This window comes from Urocitellus parryii, chromosome 10, assembly GCF_045843805.1.
Source record: "Urocitellus parryii isolate mUroPar1 chromosome 10, mUroPar1.hap1, whole genome shotgun sequence".
NCBI classification, from domain to species: domain Eukaryota; kingdom Metazoa; phylum Chordata; class Mammalia; order Rodentia; family Sciuridae; genus Urocitellus; species Urocitellus parryii.
The window spans coordinates 50,883,410-50,905,004 of NC_135540.1; positions in this window are offsets into that span (position 1 = coordinate 50,883,410).

Sequence of the window (21,595 nt, forward strand, 5' to 3'; positions counted from 1 at the left end):
TACTCTTAGTTATTAAAAGCATATCATTCAGATTTCATCATATAGTCAGGACTGTATAACCCGGCTGGTTGACAAATAAATGGGTGTGCTCACTTTTAAAAAGAATAACTATTACCTTTCTTTCATTTCTCAAAATAATGGTTAGTATATATATATTTTTAAAGATATTATAATTCTTCTAAATTTCATTTACTATCTATGATTTGCTTAGAAAGTATAATGGCAATGTTTTTCCAACTGTTTAACAACTTATAATAAGAGAATGGACATTTGTCATGCATTAATTATTCTTTTCTCTCTAGCAGCTTGAACTTAGTGCCATATATTTCATACTTTATTTTTTATTGTAACAGCCCTCACCAAAATAAGTATAATAGGATAGAATTTCAGGTAACGTTGCTGGCTAGCTAGTGAAGGAGTTATTTTGGGGCAGAAGAGCTTGTCTAAATTTAATATTTATGTCTTTGACAATGAACTTCTGTTTGACAGTTTTCACTTCAATATGTTCAGTTTTTCCCATTTTGAAAAATTTCCCCTTCTTTTCAATTTCAGTACTTTCACCCCTGATTTATACATTTTTCCTTGATGTTTTTCATCACAATTGCTTTGCAATTACATTGAGTCAGTTTCACATTTTGGGTTTGGGGTGCTGTAATCAAGTTCCTAAATATTGATTGCAATCAATCAATCAATACATCTCCACTTAATTGTGTAGACAGGTGCTTGCATCTTAAAACTTCTTGCTTTCTATCAGATACCTCTCCATGTGTATAATCAGTTTCCATTTCGAAAATATCCATCTATTTGTCAAATCTCTTCCTTCTCTAACCTCTTTCTTAACACTCAGCAAATGATGTTGTTTCCAATTTATCTGACAAAGCTAAAAACCATCAGCCAAGAATTTTAACTTTTCTATGTATTTCATCCATTTTCACCATTTTTTATTATCCTAGCGGTAGTCATTTTTGTTTTTCCTTTGGTACTTTCTTTGGAACCCAGGGATATTTAATTACTGAGTCAAAAACCCAGGCCTTTTTATTTATTTTTATTTTGAGGCAGGGTCTTGCTAAGTTGCTGACTTTGAACTTGTGATCCTCTTGACTCTGCCTCTTGAGTTACTGGGATTATAGTTATATGCCACCATGCCTGTCAGCCATTTCTCTTTCTAAAAACACATTATTTTATCTGTGTTACTTATTCTTTTAACAATTTCTTTTCTTTCTCTTCAACATCTTATTCATTTTTACCTTTCCCTTTAATACTAAGATATATCTAATAATCAACATTAAAATATACTTTCTTGCCTATATCCCCTTTTAGTAGCTATGTTTATTCATTTTATTCAACTTCTTCTATCCCTAGATTTAAATTCAATATTTCTACTTCTTCACTGCATGATGTCATTTTAAAGTATGGAATACTTAATACTGGTCTATCAATGCACTTTTCTATTACTTATCTGCATATTAAGCCAATTAGTCATTTTCCATCCTTAACTTCTTGATCTTTCGGCAGTAGTAGCATTTGGTATTTATATTAGTTTACCAGGCTTTTAATAATAAAGTACCATATACTGAATGACTTAAAGCAACAGAGATTTATTGTCTTACAGTTTGGGAAGCTGAAATGAAGTTGGGGACAAGGCCCTGCAAGAGTCTCTGGGGCTGACTCTATTTCATGTCTCTCTCCTAGATCCTCTACACAGTCTTTGGGTTCTTTAACTCATAGATGGATCACTCTCTAATCTCTACCTCTGTCATTAGATGGTCTTCCTCCTGTATGTCTTTACCATCACTTTCCCTGTATGTTTCTCTATACAAGTTTCTTTTTATAGAGAGAAATTGTTTGAATAGAAACAATCTTGAATCACTATACCTCATTTCAATTTTCTTACTTCTTCAAAGACCATATTTTGCAAACATTGTCACATTTATATTTACCGGGGGTGGGACTTAAACATTATTTTTTGGATGGGACACAATCTGTCCTCAATAGTATGCCTTCTATTCCTCCCAATCATGTTCATTCCGCATGCGAAATATATTCACCTCATACCAGCATCCTCAAAAGCCTTAAGCCATTCCAGCATAAAATCTATATCCAAAATATCTAAATGTCAACTAAAAAGTCCTTACATGTCATCATTTAAATCAGTTATGAGTAAGACTCTCTCTTACTCTTATAGTCTGTTATGGGGCAAAATTCTTCTTCATTCACAGGATTTTGAAGCTGAGAAACAAATTATCTTTTTCCAAAATATAATTGAGAATAGGATAGGATGGACATTCCCATTCCAAAATGGAGATAGTGGAGGAATTAAAGGATCACTATCGAAAGCAAGTTAACAATCCAGTAAGTCAAAATTCATTCCAGTCAAGTCCTGGGAATCATTGTCTATGGTTTAAACTCTGTTCTCTGGGTGCCCATGTCTCTAGGCCTTCTAGAACCCTATAGATCCTTGCCTCTGGGTCCTTGGTGGCATTACCAAGGAGGTGATGGCCTTGCCCATCGGACCCAAGAGGGCAGAAGCCCTGATAACTTCACAGCCATTTTTGGAGCTGTTTGTCCCCTTTTATGAAAGATAACACATGGTTTGTTCTGAGTACTGGTAGTAGGACATTTCCTGTTTCTTACCTATGGAATTCCAGAAGTCTAACTGCCTTTCTTCATTTTATCTTGTCTTTTCCCTTCAATCCATGTTGGCTGTGCTTCTGCTGAGCCAGTTTATTGGATCCATGTGTCACATTCTTAAACTTTCTAATAAAGAAGGATTTTGATTTTTTTTTAGATCATAGCTTTATCACATTTTGCAATATAGACAGGCTGTGAATTTTACAAATATTTCAACATCTTCTGGCTCTTTTTTCTTTAACTGTTCCTTCCTTAAGTTACATCTTTCCTATTGGCATTACACTATCAGCAACAAAGAGAAACCAGGCCTTTCATTCCACACTTTGTTTGGAAATCTCCTCAGCTAAATATCCAAATTCATCATATGCAAGTTTTAGTTTCCACATAAAAACAAAACACAATTCAGCCAAGTTCTTTGCCTCTTTATAAAAAGGACCATTTTACTTCCAGTTTCCAAGAAAATATTTTTCATTTTCTTCTAATACCTTATTGAAATTCCCTTTAGTGTATATTTTTAGTAGTCCCTTCAAGGCAATCTAAGCTTTTTCTATCATATGCTTAAAATTTCTTCCTGCCATAAACCTTACTTAATTCCAAAGCAACTTCCATAATTTTGATTATTCGTTATAGCAGCACACCCACTTCCCCACAAGCCAACCCACAACAATACTATTATTTTCTCATTATTGAGTCTCTCTCTCTGTGGGGATGTAGAACAACTCTCTGCTGTATCTCCCTTCCTCTATTCCCATGTCTAAGCAATATGTTTTGAGATTTTCCTTCCCCTAACTAGCACTTATATTTGGTGTTCCCAAGGATTCCTATCTTGACTTGCTTTTATTACTTTTCCTGACATAGATACTTCACACGAGCCCATATCCTTTCATGAAGCCCATCCTATTAGATGTAATGTGCAGTGTCTATCAGCTATTTTTCCATGGTCACAGACTTAGATACTTCAGATGTCCTACAGTCATTTCCCACTCTACAGGATGCAAACTAAATCTGTCTTCAAGATCTTTAGTCTGCTCTTCCTATTTTTGCCATGTTGATAAGGAAATGCTTGGCTGAATTGAATTTCCCAAACTAGGATATTGAGAGTGTCAAAATTTCTTTGTATTTCCCCATTCCCCTTTGCCACAAATCCAGTAACTTACTAACTTCAGTAGAATGATTTAATATTCTTAGCAGTTTTTAATATCAATTTTCTTATTTAAATTCCTACTTCCTTATTCCCTAGTTCAAATTCCTATTACTTCTCCTGTGGAGTCTATGATGGGCTCAGAACAGATTTTTTTTTTTTAAATTTGATTCTTTAAATTCCCCAGAACTTTCCTTTCTCCTCCCTTCTTTTTTCCTGTTCTCCTTCCTCTATGGGTCTCCCATCCATTTTTATGAAATTACCCCCTCTTTTTTCCCCTCCCTCTAGCTTCCATATGAGAGGAAAACATATGACCTTTGACTTCTGATTCAGAACAGATCATTCTAATTTTAGTCCACACTCTTCCTGTGAACTATTCTCTAACATGGGATAGATGGATCTTCTAGACCTAAATCAGATCAATCATTCCCTTGACAAAAGCCATTTGTTGAAGAGCAACAATGTTGTCCAATATTTGGTCTCAGCTTATCTCAATTATTTGTTTTTTTCTTTGCCCTGGATGGTTCTTTTCTTTATAAAATAAAGCCACTCGCAATTCTTCCGATGCATCCTATTTTTTTTACACACCTAATATTCACAATTCTGTTCCTTCTTCCTGGAAATCCTTTTTTTTTTCATTTCTATTACTTAGTCACTTGTTTCTTAAATTTCGTTTTACTTATTTCCTTTTTAAAGGAAAGTGCCTATGAAAAAGCAGTCTATCACTCTATCCTATTCAGCTCAGATGCTTTTACAACATCTTATAATTATTGATTTACCTGTGTGATTCCCCAATTATAAGAGATTTGAGAGTAGAATGTGAATTTTATTAAAGTGATTAGCATAGTAGATATTTTAATGGAATTGTGATATGCTTAGCATATTATTTTTCTTCCTGTTTATAATATGAAATTGACAGTTCCTAAATTAGATACTGAAGTGCTAATGGGCACGTTTAATTTACAAAAGCATGAACTTTCAGAAATAAATATTATTTCATGGAATTTGTCATTTGTATGTGAAGTTTTTATTGTATTGCAAATTGTAACTTTAGAACTTAATTTGTGTTTTAAACCATGTTCAGAAGAAATGATTTTATGTTGTGTGTAAGAAAACACACCGGTGAATTTCATGTTGGAAATAGTAGGATTGTGCATTGTTCTTTTTCCCTTACTCAAGGGACCTGAGGTTAACACTACTGACTGTTGTTACTGGATTCTCAGATCATGCTAGATTTTGTTTTAGTACTAGGTACGCAGTTACTTCAAGATGACTTTATTTTTTTGCACATAATAGAAAGGCAGAATTTATAAATTCATATTTGATATGTACATAGACATGGAGTATCTAAACACCACATTTAATCATTGTCACAAAATCCTACATTAAATTTCCACAGAACAAAAATTTTTATTCCTCTTCTCTATAAAACGTGTACTTGGAAATATTAATTTCCTTTGATTACTGGACAATATCATTAGAAATGTAGTTTTCACATCTCTACTTACATAGTTATTAGGAAACTACTAATGTGTCAAAATTTTGGGCTCTATTTACTATTTTACTGATAACATTACTATTTTATTTAAATTTTATCTATTTTTTATTTGTTTTTAATAGTTATACATGGCAGTAGAATGTATTTTGACATGTTATACATATATGGATTATAAGTTCCCAGTCTTCTGGTTGTATATGATGTGGAATTACTTTGGTCATGTATTCAGACATGCATAAAATAAAGTAATATTCAATTTATTCTACTATCTTTCCTATTCCCATTTCCCTCCCTTCCTTCATTCCCATTTTTCTAATCCAAAGTGCTTCTATCCTTCCTCCTCCTTATTTTGAGTGATCATCCATGTATGGGAAAGAACACTCAGCTGTTGGTTTTTAGGGATTGGTTATTTTACTCAGCATGATAGTCTTGAGTTCCATCCATTTACCAGTAAATTCCATAATTTCATTCTTCTTTTTGGCTGGGTAATATTCCTTTGTGTATAGGTACCCCATTTTCTTTATTCATTCATCTGTTGAAGTTTAACTATTGTGAGTTGAGTTGCTGTAAACATTGATGTGGCTCTACTACTGTAGTATGTTTATTTTAAGTCCTTTGGGAATGTGCTGAGGATTGGGATAAAACTGAGTCAAATGGTGGTTCTATTCCAAGCTTTCCAAGGATATTCCATACAACATTAGTGATTCTTGTGTGTATTTCCTTTAACAAAATTTAGGCAAAGAGATGCAATCTACATAACATTTTTGGTTTACATTTAAAGTAGTAAGTATAAAAAAGCTCTTCATATCCAGTTAACTGAGAAGGTTTTACAAAACATGAGTGAAGAAAAAGTACAAAATTAAATTATACTGTTTGAGAATGTAAGAAATTAAATCATTTGGAAGTGTACATTTGATTTCCTGGAATTTCTAAATGAATCACTTGTTGGAAGTAAGGCTATAATTTGTTCCTCAGAGGCTTATAATACCAAGAAACATATTAATTTTGTTTTACAATGATCTTTCCTTAAAATACTCAATTTTCACAAAAGACAATCTGAAACTAATCTTCATTCTTTTGTTCACTTATGTCTTGCAAGTTACTTCCTGTATTTATATCATGTTGAATGAATTGTTGTCCCATTTAGTTATTGCTTTCTGTGATACATATGTTTGGAAACAATAGCATAGTTGGGTAAAAAGAATACTGAGATTTTTGAAATAGGGAGTTCATTTTGAATATATAACTTTCTTCTTTGGAATGGTTTTCTTTTTTTTTTTTTTGTAAAAGGAACGAACATGGTACCACAAATGCTTAAAGGTTGGTGTATTTGTGACCAGAGCCTTTATTATAGGCTTTAGTTGAAAGAATGACATTTTTCCTGTGACTTTGGAACTTTCAGTGGGATGGGGAGAAGCTGATCAGCATTCACTGAATTAGAACATACTAACTGAGCATGTATTATATGACAAGTGATAGGGTAGGTTTGGGAATCTTAAAGGACTTGTGCTTTGATGCAGTCTAGCTAGGGAATTTTTCTAAACATAGTCTACTTTCATTTTATGCTGCTATAACAGAATACTTGAGGGCATGTATAGAGAAGAGGATTATTTAGCTCACTGTTTTCAAGGCTGAAAGTTCAAGATTAGTCAGCACTGATGGATCAGCTTCTGGTGATGGCCTTCTGGATACATCACAACATGGTTGATGACTGCCTCAACCCGGCACAGAAGCACGAACCGTTCAAGCGGGGAACAAAGCTTTATTTAAAAAAGCCGCCAGTGTCCAGTGTGCGTCCTGCTAGCAAGCCGGTGGACCTACGTGTGTCACTGGAACCGGGCGCCCGGACCTCCCCCGGAAGTTCCCTCCTACTATCCTTCCCCGACCAATGGGAACTCTCCCATTACATGAGTGACATGAGTAACCTGAGTCCTGTAACAGGCCAAGGTGAACAGCAGGAGTCCAATTACCATATGAATGTAAAGCTTAACATAATCATATCATCTCAATGGCTAGCTGGCAGTCACCTAAACCAAAGGTACCATGTATCAATACTTTTGCTGTGGCTCCTAGCAGATGACATCATGGTGGGAGCATATGCAAGAGGAGAGATCATATGATTAAATAGGAAGCAAGTAAGATTCCGGGGAGGTGAGGGGCTTCCATGTAACAACTTATTCTTGCAAGAACTAACGGGAGTCCTGAAAGAACTAAATTAATACCTTCTGAAGTGACCTAATAATTTTCACCAGGCTTCACCTTTTAGTTCTAGTAGTGTCACCACTCTGAGAAACAGATTTCAAGCAAATGAAATTTTGGGAGACATATTCAAATCATATCCAATCACAGTAAGTAGTATGAAATTATGTATTGGTTGCCTAGAAAGACTAATTAATTTTACCTAACTTGAATAGCTATCATTTAGGGAACATGATACACACATAGCTTGTCCTTTACCCTTAAATTACAGTACTGAGGTATCTGTCGAACCCATTTTGCAGATGAGAAAGCAAAGATTTCAAGTGATTTTTCTTCAAGCCAGATATGTGTTGCATGCCTGTAATCCTAGTGATCCTAGTGACTCTTGAGCAGCAGGTTCCCAAGTTCGAGGCCAACCTCAGAACTTAGCGAGACCCTGTGTCAATATAAAAAAATAAAAGGACTGGGAATGTAGCTCAGTGGCAAAGTGCCCAATGGGTTCAATCCACCTCCCTGCACCCCACCAAAAAGAATTTTTTTCTAAGACATAGGATGGCAAGTGGAAAAAGGCACAGGTTCAAACAAACTGCACTTACCTGCTACGTTTGAGCAACTGCAGTGTTGAAGGTAATATTTAAGAGATTTTAAATTGGAGATTGGATGCTTATGTGCTGTATATAGATGTTACTAAATGAAGCATTGAGTGGGAAGCAATGTTTAAAGAAACCATGAATAAAAGTACCATGAATTCCTCCCCACTTCAAAATTGTAATTTTAAAATTATATATTACAATAATATATGTTGATACATAAATTAAGGAAGTAGAAATTGGTATAATATAAAACAATTTACTAATACATACTATCTTAAGAAAATTCTCACTATTACAGTCCATTCATTTCAGTGTTAACTTCTAATAATTTGATCAAGAAAGCAATCAGAAATTCATACAAAAATTCACATACAAAGACACATTGTAGCAATATTTTTGAGGGTGATAATGTAAATAATTCTGGAATGGTAAAATGATGAAATATGGCACCTTCAAAGATGAGCTTTTACCCTTCCATTTGAAGAACATATTTTAAAGACTGTTAATGATATAACATCCATATTTGTATATATACATAAACACATGTATATAACATGATTATATATATACATATATATACACATATAGTTGTATATATATATATAACACTATATACATATATGTGTGTATATAATTATAGATACATATATACAGTTATATATATCTCTCTATATGTATATATATACAGTTTTTTATATATTTATGTATATATATATATCCTATTGTCTCTATTCCATGAACAAATAATCTACTTGCATGATCACAATGAGAAAAAAAACCTTTAAGAATGTTTACCCTTATTGATTTAAATGGTTACTGTTGGAAATCCTAAACAAGACTGTTCAGGATTTTAATATTTTATTCTTACACATCTCTTTATGTCTACAAATGGATTGTTTACATACCTTTAAAATTTAAATTATGAATAAAAAGATGATCTTGTTTAGGAAATCCTTGATACAGAGAAAGAAGGGGACAAAAGAAAGATGATTTCTGAATCTGAGTGACTAGTTGAAAGAAATATCTTCTTTACTGTGAGATGTCCCCTATTAAACAAAAATTCCAAATGAAGATCCACTTTTATTAAAGATCTGGTATTGTTGACTGGTGAGCTAATTGAATCTGATGATGTTCTAATAGCATTACTATAATATCTCCAAAAATAACAAAACACAGTTAACAAAAATGACACTCTGCATACTTATTAAATTAGTGTTCTGTACTTTAGTAAGTAATGGCTTGAGACAACCAATCAAGCAATAACCATCTCATCTCTTATTATTGATTTTTTTATTGTTCCTAGGAAAGACTAAAGAGTTTAAGCTTTTAAAACAGATGTTAAGGTTTTATTGGGACTCTTACTCTCTTTAACGAACTGGTCTTACCCTCTCTTAGGCTCAGTTTTATCCTCAGTAAATTGTGATAATTATATTTAATCATATATCTTTTGTATTAAATGTGTACCACATAAAGCATACTAAATATGTAATGCTTATACTAACTGAATATATCTCCTAACTATAGATTATTTTTATCAAAAATAATTCATTGAGTACTTTTTGTGTCAGGCACTATTCCAATCATGTTACTTACATATCTTATTTATGTGTCCTAAGGATACTACATGATGCTGATAATATTTTAATTTTTCAATAAAGAACAAAGGTATTAGGATATTAAATAACCGAAGTCACACATACTATATCAGAAATAATGGGAGGCAGAAATTGTATCCAGAATTTAGAACCAGTATCTGGGATCTTAGTCATTTTATTATACCATTGTTCCACAAAAATAAACCATAAAATAGTTGGCAAACACATCAAATGAAAAGTTGAAACTGCAGCTAAGTGCAATTGAATTCATTGTTATTTCCCTAAATTCTCTTCCTCTAATCAGCTCAACTCTAAGAGAAAAACCAAACCAAATCAAACAAACAGAATAACAAAAAACTCTTTAAAGCCTGAACATTGTCTAGTTAAAGTTGATGGCCCAAATATGATTACACTGCTCTTTTGTCTGAAACAAACACAAAACAATAAAAATTTTAAAAATAGGTATGAAAACTTCTGTAATGGAATCTATGAACAGATTCAATTTCAGAGAGCAATAAGCAGAACAGGATTGGCTCATGCAATTATATATCATTTCAAGGCCAAGAGGAGTGTTTGCCAAATGACAATAAATTGGTAGAGTTGAGTTTTCCTATTAAGTGGAATACAAAAACAGAGCCAAAAAAATTGTTATTTAGCCCCCGATTGTGTAAATCAATTAGAATATAATGATATTGTTGCTCCAACAGATTGTGAACAATTTTGAGACCTGTGTAATAAAAAGAAGTGGCAGTACAGGAAAAATTCAGCACAGACATAAACATTCAAGCCATTTTTGCAGAATAGATTCTAAAATTATTTAGGTTAAATATAATTGTCAGTTTTTGATTTTAGAAAGCCAGAGAAACTCAAGGAAGAAATTATTACATAAAAAAGATGACAGCTACACTATAAGATGTAAAGATTTTATACACCAGAGCACAATTCATCAGAAAGTGCTCAGTGGTAACAATAGACTAAACTCAAACTTTCTATCACCAAGAGAAGAATTTGGCCTTTACCTCATTTTAATCTGACAAACAGCTGGCTCAAAAAGAGCACCCCGGCCCTTTTCACATTCACAAACTCAAAGATGAATAATAATTGTGATGGTTGATTTTTGTTGTCAACATGTATGAACTGATATCTGCATAGAAAATTGGTAAAGCACACTTTGGATGTGGCTGTGAGGGCATTGCCAGATAATTTCCGTGTGGGTTAATGAACTGAGTGGGGAAGACCTGCCTTGAATGTGGATGGCATTCTCCAATAGGCTGGGGACCTGGTTGTAATAAAATGTGAAGGATTAAATTCTCATTCTTGCAATGTCACTATTTTAAAATTTCATTTTAAAAATTGTTCTAATTAGTTATACATGACAGTAGAATGCATTTTGACACATTGTATACAAATGGAGCACAACTTCTTCCTCTGGCTGAATATAGTGCACAGTCACAGTGGTAGTATAATCATACATGTATATATGGTAATAATGTCCATCTTAGTCCACTGTCCTTCCCATCCCCAAACCCCTTCCCCTTCCGATTCACTCCTCTCTGCACAATCCAAATTTTCTTCATTCTTCCCCACTCACCCACCTCATTATGGATTAGTATCTGCTTATCAGAGAAAACATTCTGTCTTTGGTTTTTTGGGATTGGCTTATTTCACTTAGCATGGTACTCTTCAGCCCCATTCATTTCTTTAAAGCTGAGTAATATTCCGTTGGGTATATGTACCATATTTTGTTTGTTCATTCATCCATTGAAGGGCATCTAGGTTGGTTCAATAGTTTAGCTATTGTGAATTGGGCTGTAAACCTTGATGTGGCTTTATCACTGTAGTATGCTGATATTAAGTCCTTTGGATATGAGCCGAAGTATATGCCAAACTTTCTTGAGTGGGTCCATGTTTTGCTACTGTGGCCTCTGAAAATCAGACTCCAGATTCTTCAGCCTTCAATTGTGGATTTGCACCAGTGACTCTCCAGGGCTTCCAAGAGCCTCATTCTTGGGCTGGGGCTTCTCCATTGGTTCCTCTTATCCTGAAACTTCTAGCTTCTTGAACCCAGCAGCTCCAGGTTTCTTTGGTGTTCCAGCCTGCAGCCATTTTGAGTTGATTCAACTTCTGATTGTGTAAGTCAATCTAATAAATACCCTCTTATAATTTTATATATTCTATGGTTCTATTTCTCTAAAGAACCTAATACAACAATCTATAACAATTATTAAATACCTAATCAAAGATTTCATATGAAGTAAAAAGCAGAAAACTGACATGATAAAGAAATATACGACGAAAAGTAAGTATCTTAAAGAAATAATTAAGTTTATAAGTGAAAAAGACATTTAAATAAATATTTAATTAAATTGGGTTCAAATAATTTTTAAATTACAAAAATAATAAAATATGTTACAGGCATACAACAAATGAATGGCTACTACAGAAAAGAATATAGAATGCAGGTTTGACTAGAAGCACAATTTAGTAGGTAAAAATAAAAAGATTATAATGTAAATTATAGTTATAGAATAAAGATGTCATCCAACATATGTATAGAGTTTCTGAAGAGCAGAATCAGAGAAAAGGAATGGAAAAATTGTGCAAAAATAAAATATAAGAGTGCGTTCATCAGACTTGGTGGAGAAGGGAATTTCCAAAAGTCTGTTTACAAAAGCAATTCATAAACTGGTTGGAATTAGCTTTTTCAGAATTCTGGATATTAATAAAAAGTTTACATATATAAAAACACGGTCAACCACAATATCAAATCACCTATCTGTTTAATAAATCAATCTCTCCTTGGAATTTTACAAAACAACCTTACTTTTGGAAGACAGTTGGAGAAATCTTCAATTTTCTTTGGGAAATAAGAATGTGTTCCAATAAATTTATTCCCATTGTTTAAACTTATGTTAAAATATAAAGATAATAGAAAGACATTTTTAAGCATGCAAGGACTCAGGTCTTATAATGATTGTTAGAAAATGAATGCAAAAATTCTCCAACAAATAAACAAATGGCGAGTGGAGAATCTGGAATGAAAACACTGTCCACGAAAATAAGACTGAAGAAATTATGATTTAAAGAAGGCAACCCTGAGCTAGAGCTGGGTATGAGCCAATGTGCTGATTCTAGATGACTGAATCTCATATGGAAATGTTTCTAGCAACACACACATAACACACAACACACACAAACCCAACATAGTTACAGATAACATGGGGATTAGCTTCTATAGTCTATACAATAAAAGGTCATAATCTTAAAGTTACTCTGGAGAATCCTTTATATCAGCTATAAAGTATAGGTAAGAACCATATTTCTTAAAGAATGAAATAACTAGTCTTCAAATTTTGGCATACATTTCTGCTTCTTCAATTCAGCTCAAGATGAAAGTACTAAATTATGTTCAGAGATCAAATGAAAAGGTGCATTTCAAACACCAGAACCATATTTACTTGTTCAATGCCTTCACTGTGAGAGTTAGGAATAATTGAAGAGTCTTGTCTCCAATCTCCTCCTCTCTCTAGTATATATGCTAGAAATGAGAAGCATATTATCTGCACGATATAAATTACCCCTGTCTCTACTTTCTTCGTTTTTCTTCTTAGCTCTCATCCCCTTTCATTTCTTCGAGTTTCCCAAGTTTATTTGTTGGGATCTTAAAATATCTAATGCATGTACAATATAATTCCATAGAACTCTCTAGATGATTATTTTGCCATTGGGATTTTGTCTTCAAGTAATGTGGAGACAATATACCAAAAAATAAAAACATTCTTACAAATTCCCTACAAATAAAAATTATTCTAGTAACATCAGGATTTGTTTCCTTTAATAGTTTTATCTAAGTAGCTATGGGGCTGTAGGTCCCACATCTGTGGACTACCAGCAAACCCTAGGATTTTCCCTATTGATTGAAGTGATATTGGTGACATAATTGAGAGGAAAAATTAAATTTTCAAAGCTTATTAGAGACTATATGACTTCAAATATAAGAATGGGTGATTTATGGAGGTGGGTGTTAGTGGTTGGGGAATAGTTGCATCATTCAGCTTCTCTTTAGTTCTAGTGATAGGAGCCCTACAGATACTGTTAATTGAATTAAAGTTCATTAGTGATACTGTGAGATTCCATGATTGGTATATACACTTCTTTGTTTTCCTTTTAATGAACAATTAAAAATTAGTATGTACCAGAGGGGCTGATGTGTCTATTTATGTAGGGCATGTCACATCAGAGAAATAGAAACCTATAATGGAGAAAAGAAGACCTAACTTACAGACTGATGCTCATTTCCTGGTCTTGAGGTTGCACATGGCTAAGATGGAGCCTGGTGATCAGCCAGAGGCGTTACCATGGGTTGTGATAAAAAATCGGACCACCTCTAGGATAGGCTCAGAACCCTTCTGCCCTCGTGGACAGCGCATGTCTCCCCTTACTGAACTCTACCTCCCTTGTGGACAGCTTGTGTCTCCCCTTACTGTCTCTCCTTACTGTAGAATGGGTGTACACGTGAACTCCCCTCACCCTTCTGACCTTTATCCTGATTGGCTCCTGGGCCTTATATTAGTTGTGTGTGCTTCCTCAATAAAGGAGCTCCAGCCTTGACTGGTCTCCCTGACACGTCTGATTGTCCTCCAGTGAGGGAGAGATGGGTGAGGGTGGTCAGTCAGCCCTCTCCTTTCTTGGCTCGTCCTGGCCAGGACGTGTTCTCTCTATCTCTCCTGCAGGTGGGGAGGGAACAAGGACTAAAACCCCCGACATCTGGTGCATGAACAGGGACATGAAGAAGTTGGTTCACCAAAAGTGAAAGTATTGATGAGCCAAGCCAAGCCAGTTCCGAGGTAAGGGTCTCCCTGAAGAGATGGGGCAATCTCACACTAAGCATGATGCTCTGGCTCTTAAAGCACTAAGATTCATGCTCAAAAGCTGAGGTTTAGAGATCTCGGATGCCCAGGCTGTAAAGGTCTGGGAAACCTTGATACACATTGCGCCCTGGTTGGTGGCTGCCCATCTTTTTGATTGGGCCACCTGGGACCGCGCAGACAATGGCCTCCTAGACCTTTTTGATCCTTGGCATGGTCCTCTGAGTTCCATACCAAGTGCTTCTGTCACGGAACACATGGTAGTCATGTGTCTCCCCTTACTGAACCCTTCCTTACGGGATGGGGAGCAGCCTCCGTCATATTGTCACCTCTCCCCCCTCGGAAATTCTCTGCCAACTTGTGCAAACCCAGAAAAGCCTGTTAAGCCACCATCTCGTAAGACCAGCAATGACTTATCCCCATAGTGTATGGCTTTCCCGGTAAATGCTAACCTGGGGGCAATAGACCAGCCTTATGGTATCCCTGGAAGGCCCAATATTTGAAAGAACTCAAAAAGGCCAACTCCAAGGATGGACCTAATTAGTCCTGGGCTGAAACCATCTCCAGGGTCTGGCCCATCAACAGTGTACCACCCAAGACTGGAAAAACTTAACCAAGGCTGTGCTTCCTGGTCCCCTGTACCTGAAATGGTGTGCTTTTTTTTTTTTTTTTTTTATGAGGAGTGCCGTGCTCAGGCTGAGAGGAATCATGCTGTTAATCCCCCAGTTCCTGTAACTTATGGGATGCTGTCAGGGTCCAGTGATCAATTTTCCACAGACCTTTAGCAGGCTGCTATCCCTGCCCCCTACCAGGTACGGGCTTTGGGGCTGGCAGCATGGAAAAAGTTGGAGGAAGGCTCCTCAGAGCCCCCAGTAGCAGGAATTACTCAGAGGGCTACCGAGGATCTTGCCACCTTCATCCAGAGGGTGGAAAAGAGCCTCCAAAGGAAATTCCCCCCAGGGCCCCTTCGGGACCAGTTTGTCAAGATGCTGGTCTGGGAGGGGATGACCACAGACCACAAACTAGCCTGTGCGGGGATAAAGGACAGATCTATGGGGAGGTGGATAGTGGCCACTGAGGATGTTGGTACTCAGGCCCACCAATCACAGTCATTGGTCGTGGCCTTGCAGGCCCAAACTGCTTGGCTTGCTGAGCCCTTACTACTGCCCTCACCTCTTCCAGTGGTGCCGGGAAAGGGGTTTGTCATGGGTGTGCTTAACAGGGCCACTTCAAGAGAGAGTGCCCTACAGGCCGAATAAGACCCAGTGCCCCACAGGATGTCCTTCAGGCCCAGCTAAGGGGCAAACTCCACCTAAGACGCCTTGCCCCGGGTGTAGAAAGGGATTCCATTGGCAGAGGGATTGTAAGTCCAAATTTGATATTGAGGGGAAGCCTTTAAACTAATAACGGGGCACCCTCCATTCCCGTCACCCAAAGGAGGCGCCCTGCCTAGTGACCCACCTAGAGCCCACTGGACAATACCAATAATCCTGGGAATTAGGCCCCAAATGAATATCTTCTTAGCAGGGAAAAAGTTCCACTGCTTGATTGACACTGGAGTGGATCGGACAGTATTAAGGAAAGAGGAGGTTCCCCCACAATGGAAGCTGATTCCCGGACCTCAGATATTGGGGGTGGGGGGGTGATACAAGGTCTGAAGAAACCAAGGATTGGCTTACTTGGAAGGATGTAGATGGGAGTCAGGGAGAGGTATGCCCTCTGGTGGTGTCTGGCCTGACAGCTAATCTGCTGGGACATGATATTTTTGAGGAAGCTGAGGTGTTCATTTCAACAAATCACAAAGGGATATATGACTATATCCTAGAGGAAGAGGAGTACCAGCAACAGTTTGGCCTATCAGGTCACCTTAGCAATTACCCGGTGGGGGGGGGGGATCCACTTTTTGAGATATCCAGGCGGAACACTCCTGCATCCAGTGTGAAGCCTCATCCCCAATCCTAGAGGCCACTGTTCCTGCTATTCCCGCCATTCAATGGCTTCCAGGCCCTCCAGTGTGGGTAGAACAGTGGCCGCTTCCCCTAAATAAACTACAAAAGTTAAAAGAGATAATATCAGAACAACTGACCCTAGGGCATATTAGGTCCTCCCTGAGCCCTTGGAATAGTCCTGTATTTGTCATACAAAAGGCCACAGGGAAATGGAGAATGTTACAGGACCTAAGAAAGATTAATGAGCAGATGACTCCCGTTGGTACCCCCTTGTGAGGGCTACCCTGGATCCCCTCTTTTCCCCTTGATCCCCAGGACTGTGAGAAGTTTGCCTTCTCCATTCCCTCTGTTAACGTCCAGGGACCAGACCAAAGATATGAGTGGGTGGTGTTACCCCCAGGGCATGGCTAACAGTCCAGCTTTTTGTCAACATTATATTTCACAAGTCCTGCAACCCCTTCGGAGGCAATCGGACATAATTCTATATGTTTACATGGATGACATCGTTATTGGGGAGGCAGACGCTAAAGCTTTAGGCTCCACCTATAAGGAACTCCAGACTCTCTTACAGAAGGAAGGATTACATATATCTAATGACAAGGTCCAGACCTTACCCCCTTTTAACTTAGATTGGACTCTGTCTGTCCCTTTAAGCCTCAATTACTTTTCCAGTCGTCCTATACCTTGGTGGAATTACAAAAACTGTTGGGCGATCTCAACTGGTTAAGGCTTTGGCTTCACCTGCCTACAGAAGACCTGCTTCCATTTTTTGACTCTTTAAGAGATAAAGTCCCCACAGATGTCATCACAATGACTCCATCGCATCAATTGATATTCCAAAAGATTCAGACAGCCTTAAATGACGCACAATTGGCTCGCTATAGGCCCCAATGCCCCCTGTCTTTGGATCCTCCCCGGCTCAGAGCTTTCTTCGGCCGCCATTACTGTTAGGTCAGCCTCTCCAATGGATACATGCGTCTGTGGGAGGGGCCCCTGGGGTCTATTCCCAACTTGACCAGTTGTCTGACCTGATAGTTAAAGGTAGGGATAGTTCCCTGAGACATTATGGGTGGGATCCTAATGTTGCTAGTAATCCCCTACCGGTTGTAGGACTTTGGGTCAGAAGAAACCATAGTCAGGTATCCAATGCCTTGGAGGGTTTCATGGGAAAGGTGGATTGTCATTATGGTACTTCAAGATGGGTGACATCATTCTCGAAGTTACAATGGACCCCCCATACTTCTTTCTACCAGATCCCTCACTAAAGTGGTAAATGTCTTCACTGATGGGGGGAAAAGCAGGATCTGCCGCAGTGGTGTACTCTGCCTCTTCCCCTGCCAATGAAGGGGAAAGTACCCACCATTTTGAGCCAGTTACAGGATCTGCACAATTTAAGGAACTATATGCAGTTGCCCTGGCCTTAACCCATGTCCATGGACCAATGAACTTGTTTTCTGACAGCCTATATGTAGTCAACTTGTTACCAACTCTAGTGTCAGCGTATATTAAATTGGACAAAAAACCAATTACTCCTCTAATGATTCAAGTCTGATCCTTGTAGAAAGAGTGGGCTGAGCCCATTTTTCTGCAGCATCTCAGAGGACACCAGGAGTTACCCGGAATCTTGACACGGAGAACCAAATGGCTGATAAATTGGCTACCAATGGGACTCTCGTAGCTACTGCTCAGTCTCAACAGAACCTTCAGATGGCTCAAGGACTTCATGAACTTACTTAAACTGGAGAGGGTTACATCAGAGATTCCCCCTGATTCCCATAAAAGATTTTAAAAAGATCATAAGGACATGTAAATTATGTATGCTGTTTTTACAGGTCCCACCTCTTCAATCCCCCGGTGTCAACCCCAGGGGCCTCAGACCTAATGTTGTCTGGCACTATGCACCTTTTGGTAAATTAAATATATATCTGTGTCTATAGATAACCATTCACATGCTTGTTGGGCAACTGCTCATTTGGACGAAAAAGCTGGACACTCTGAAAGCTATTTCCTACAATGTTTTGCCATTTTGGAATTACCCTTACAGGTTAAGACAGACGATGGGCCCTGCTTTGTGAGCAAATCATTATAAGAATTCTTTCAAACTTGGAATATTCAACACACCACTGGAATACCATACAATCCAAAAGGTCAAGCTATAATTGAGAGGCATAATAAGACCTTCAAGGACCAACTAATAAAACAGAAAGGGGGAAACAACCCCCATGACCAATTAAGAACAGCCATGCTTACATTAAATATTTTAAATTTTTCCAAAGACCAACCTCTAACTGCTTTCCAGAGACATTGGCCTAATCCGACACCTTATTCTTTATTTTCTCATATGTAATGAAAAGACCATTCTGGACGCTGTGCCTGGTTGTGACCGGACTCCTCATTGTTTCCCTTGTGGCATTCATGTTTGTTGGGGGGAGACACACTTTGGGGAGGCACGCTTTGATGCCGTAAACAGTGGTAAGCCAATTTGTTGGTCCTTATGCTCCCCCTGGGAAAGATTGGACCATTAAAGGCTACTGCCATTCCCCTTTGGTGGAATATAACCTCACCTCTTCCTAGTAGATGCCCTATACTCCCACCCCACTCAGAAGTCTTTTTGCCCTTGGTGACCATGCCTAACTTCACCTGTCTTACTAGAAATGGCACTCACTATGTGGGGACATTGAATCCCTTCTGGTGTGGAGGCAATAGGTTTTTTGATGGATCAGTAGGTGGTATGCTCTGTCTTCCTAATGGCACTGCCTTCTTCTGTGGGGATATGGCGTACAGTGTCCTACTGGTTGATTGGAGTCGGATCTGCATTGTGGTCCTCCCCCTCCTCCCTGACATTGGGGTCCTCCCTAATAACCAGTCCCTGCCCATACCTGCTGTTGATTAGTCCCTTTCCAGGCCCTGAAGAGCCATTCATGCTGTTCCTTTGCTGTTGGGTCTGGGGGTGGCCACAGGGATGGGAACTGGACTTGCTGGCCTCTTTACAGATGTACAATAAGCTTTCTTAGCAGATGATAGATGATAGGCACCATGCTGCCAGCACTATCTTGGACCTGCAATTTCAACTCGATTCCTTGGCTGCAGTAGTCCTCCAAAACTGTCGTGGCCTGGACCTGCTTACCGCCAGAGAGGGAGGATTATGCCTGTTCCTACAGGAGGAGTGCTGCTTCTATGCCAATCTCTCTGATATTCTTCAAGATTAGATTAAAAGGTTACAGGAGGACCTTGAAAACTGTCAGAATGAGCTGCAATCAAGTTTTCTATGGACTGGGCTAAACGGGTGGCTCCCTTACCTTCTCCCCTTTGTGGGACCCTTGGTTATTATAATTCTTGTATTTACATTTGGACCTTGTGTAATCAACAGGCTCCTCCAATTTCTCAAGGATCGAGCCAAAGCTGTTCAATTGATGGTGGTCCGGCAGTGATATGCTGTCTTACAAGATACTGACTGGGAATCCTATGAGGTTGGCCATGGCCCCTACCAGGATGTGCAGGTGTAAGTCAGAGGCAAGAGGGTTTTTCTTCATAGGCCTAAGTCACCTCCCTTCCTTGAGATTTCCCATTGGGTCTGCTGACCTGCAGGTGAACTGCCTGAAGATCCAGAGTGGTAGTCAATGATGGGTAAGATCCCCAGAAGGGGACAACCTAAGACAGGCACACTCTCAAGTAAGGCAGACACCCGCCAATAAAAGAAAAAGGGGGAGATGTTAGGGCATATCACATCAGAGAAATAGAAACCTATGATGGAGAAAAAGAAACCTAACTTGCAGACTGATGCTCACTTCCTGGTCTTGGAGCCGTACATGACTAAGATGGCGCCCGGTGATCAGCCAGAAGGCGTTACCATGGGTTGTGACAAAAAAATCGGACCACCTCTAGGATAGGCTCAGAACCCTTCCGCCCTCATGGACAGCTTGTGTCTCCCCTTACTACCTGTAGAATGGGTGTACATGTGAACTCTCCTCACCTTTCTGACCTTTATCCTGATTGGCTCCTGTGCCTTATATTAGCTGTGTGTGCTTCCTCAATAAACGAGCTCCTGCATGTCTGATTGTCCTCTGGCTAGAGAGGGCTGGGTGTGATGGTCAGTTGGGCCCTCTCCTTTCTTGGCTTCTCCTGGCTGGGGCGTGTTCTCCCTATCTCTCCTGCAGGTTGAGAGGGAATGAGGATTAAAAGCCCTGACATATTTACATATGCTTCATTCATGGTTTGTAGAAATTTTCATTTTAAATACTATGATTATTGAAGAATGAAAGTATGTTAAGAGAAAAATAGATATAATTTTCTTATAATGGCATAGGAAATTTTCTGGGCCCACATTTACTCCTAAATATTTGTAGTGTATTTCTTAGAACATTTCTAAGAAAATAATCTATAATCAACAGCTGATTTGATTATGGATTGTCAACATGATTTAGATTAACTTTCAAATACAACTACCTCTCTGAAGATGAATTACATTACAATATTCATATCATATTCTGGCTAGTGTGGTATTCTACAAACTTATTGATCCAGACCTAAAAAGAAAGCATATAATATATATATTATACAATATATATATAATACATATATAGATATATATTATACATATATAGATATATATTTACAATTAAAACATAATTGTACTAATATATATTAAAATATTCAAAAATAAAAAGGAAAGATAAAGCAATTGATAATTTTATAAAAAACACATGTAGGATCCCTGCATATAATCTCCACTTATACAAAATATCTTTGGTCCTTACTTTCATAATTAATTAAAAATGACATTTCTGATGTCACACGGGCATTTCTGTTCCACAACCATTAAAAACAAAATCATGAGGTGGCTACATGTTGGACACTCGCTGCTGGAGGGTGGGTAGAAAATTCAAATGGAGGAAGAAAAATTCCTAGTCAAAATCCTTATACTGTTCACATTTGGGTTGATTACCACAGATATTTCAAATCTTAACATTTCAAGCAGCAAAATCTCACACAGTTTGATTACAGATTGCAGTTAATTTTCTCTTTTTATTGAAGTCAGCAATATTACAATGACGTGATAAAAGAGAAGGCATTGTTTGGTATTTTCTCCCAGTTGACTGAATCTCACAGCACTGCTAATTA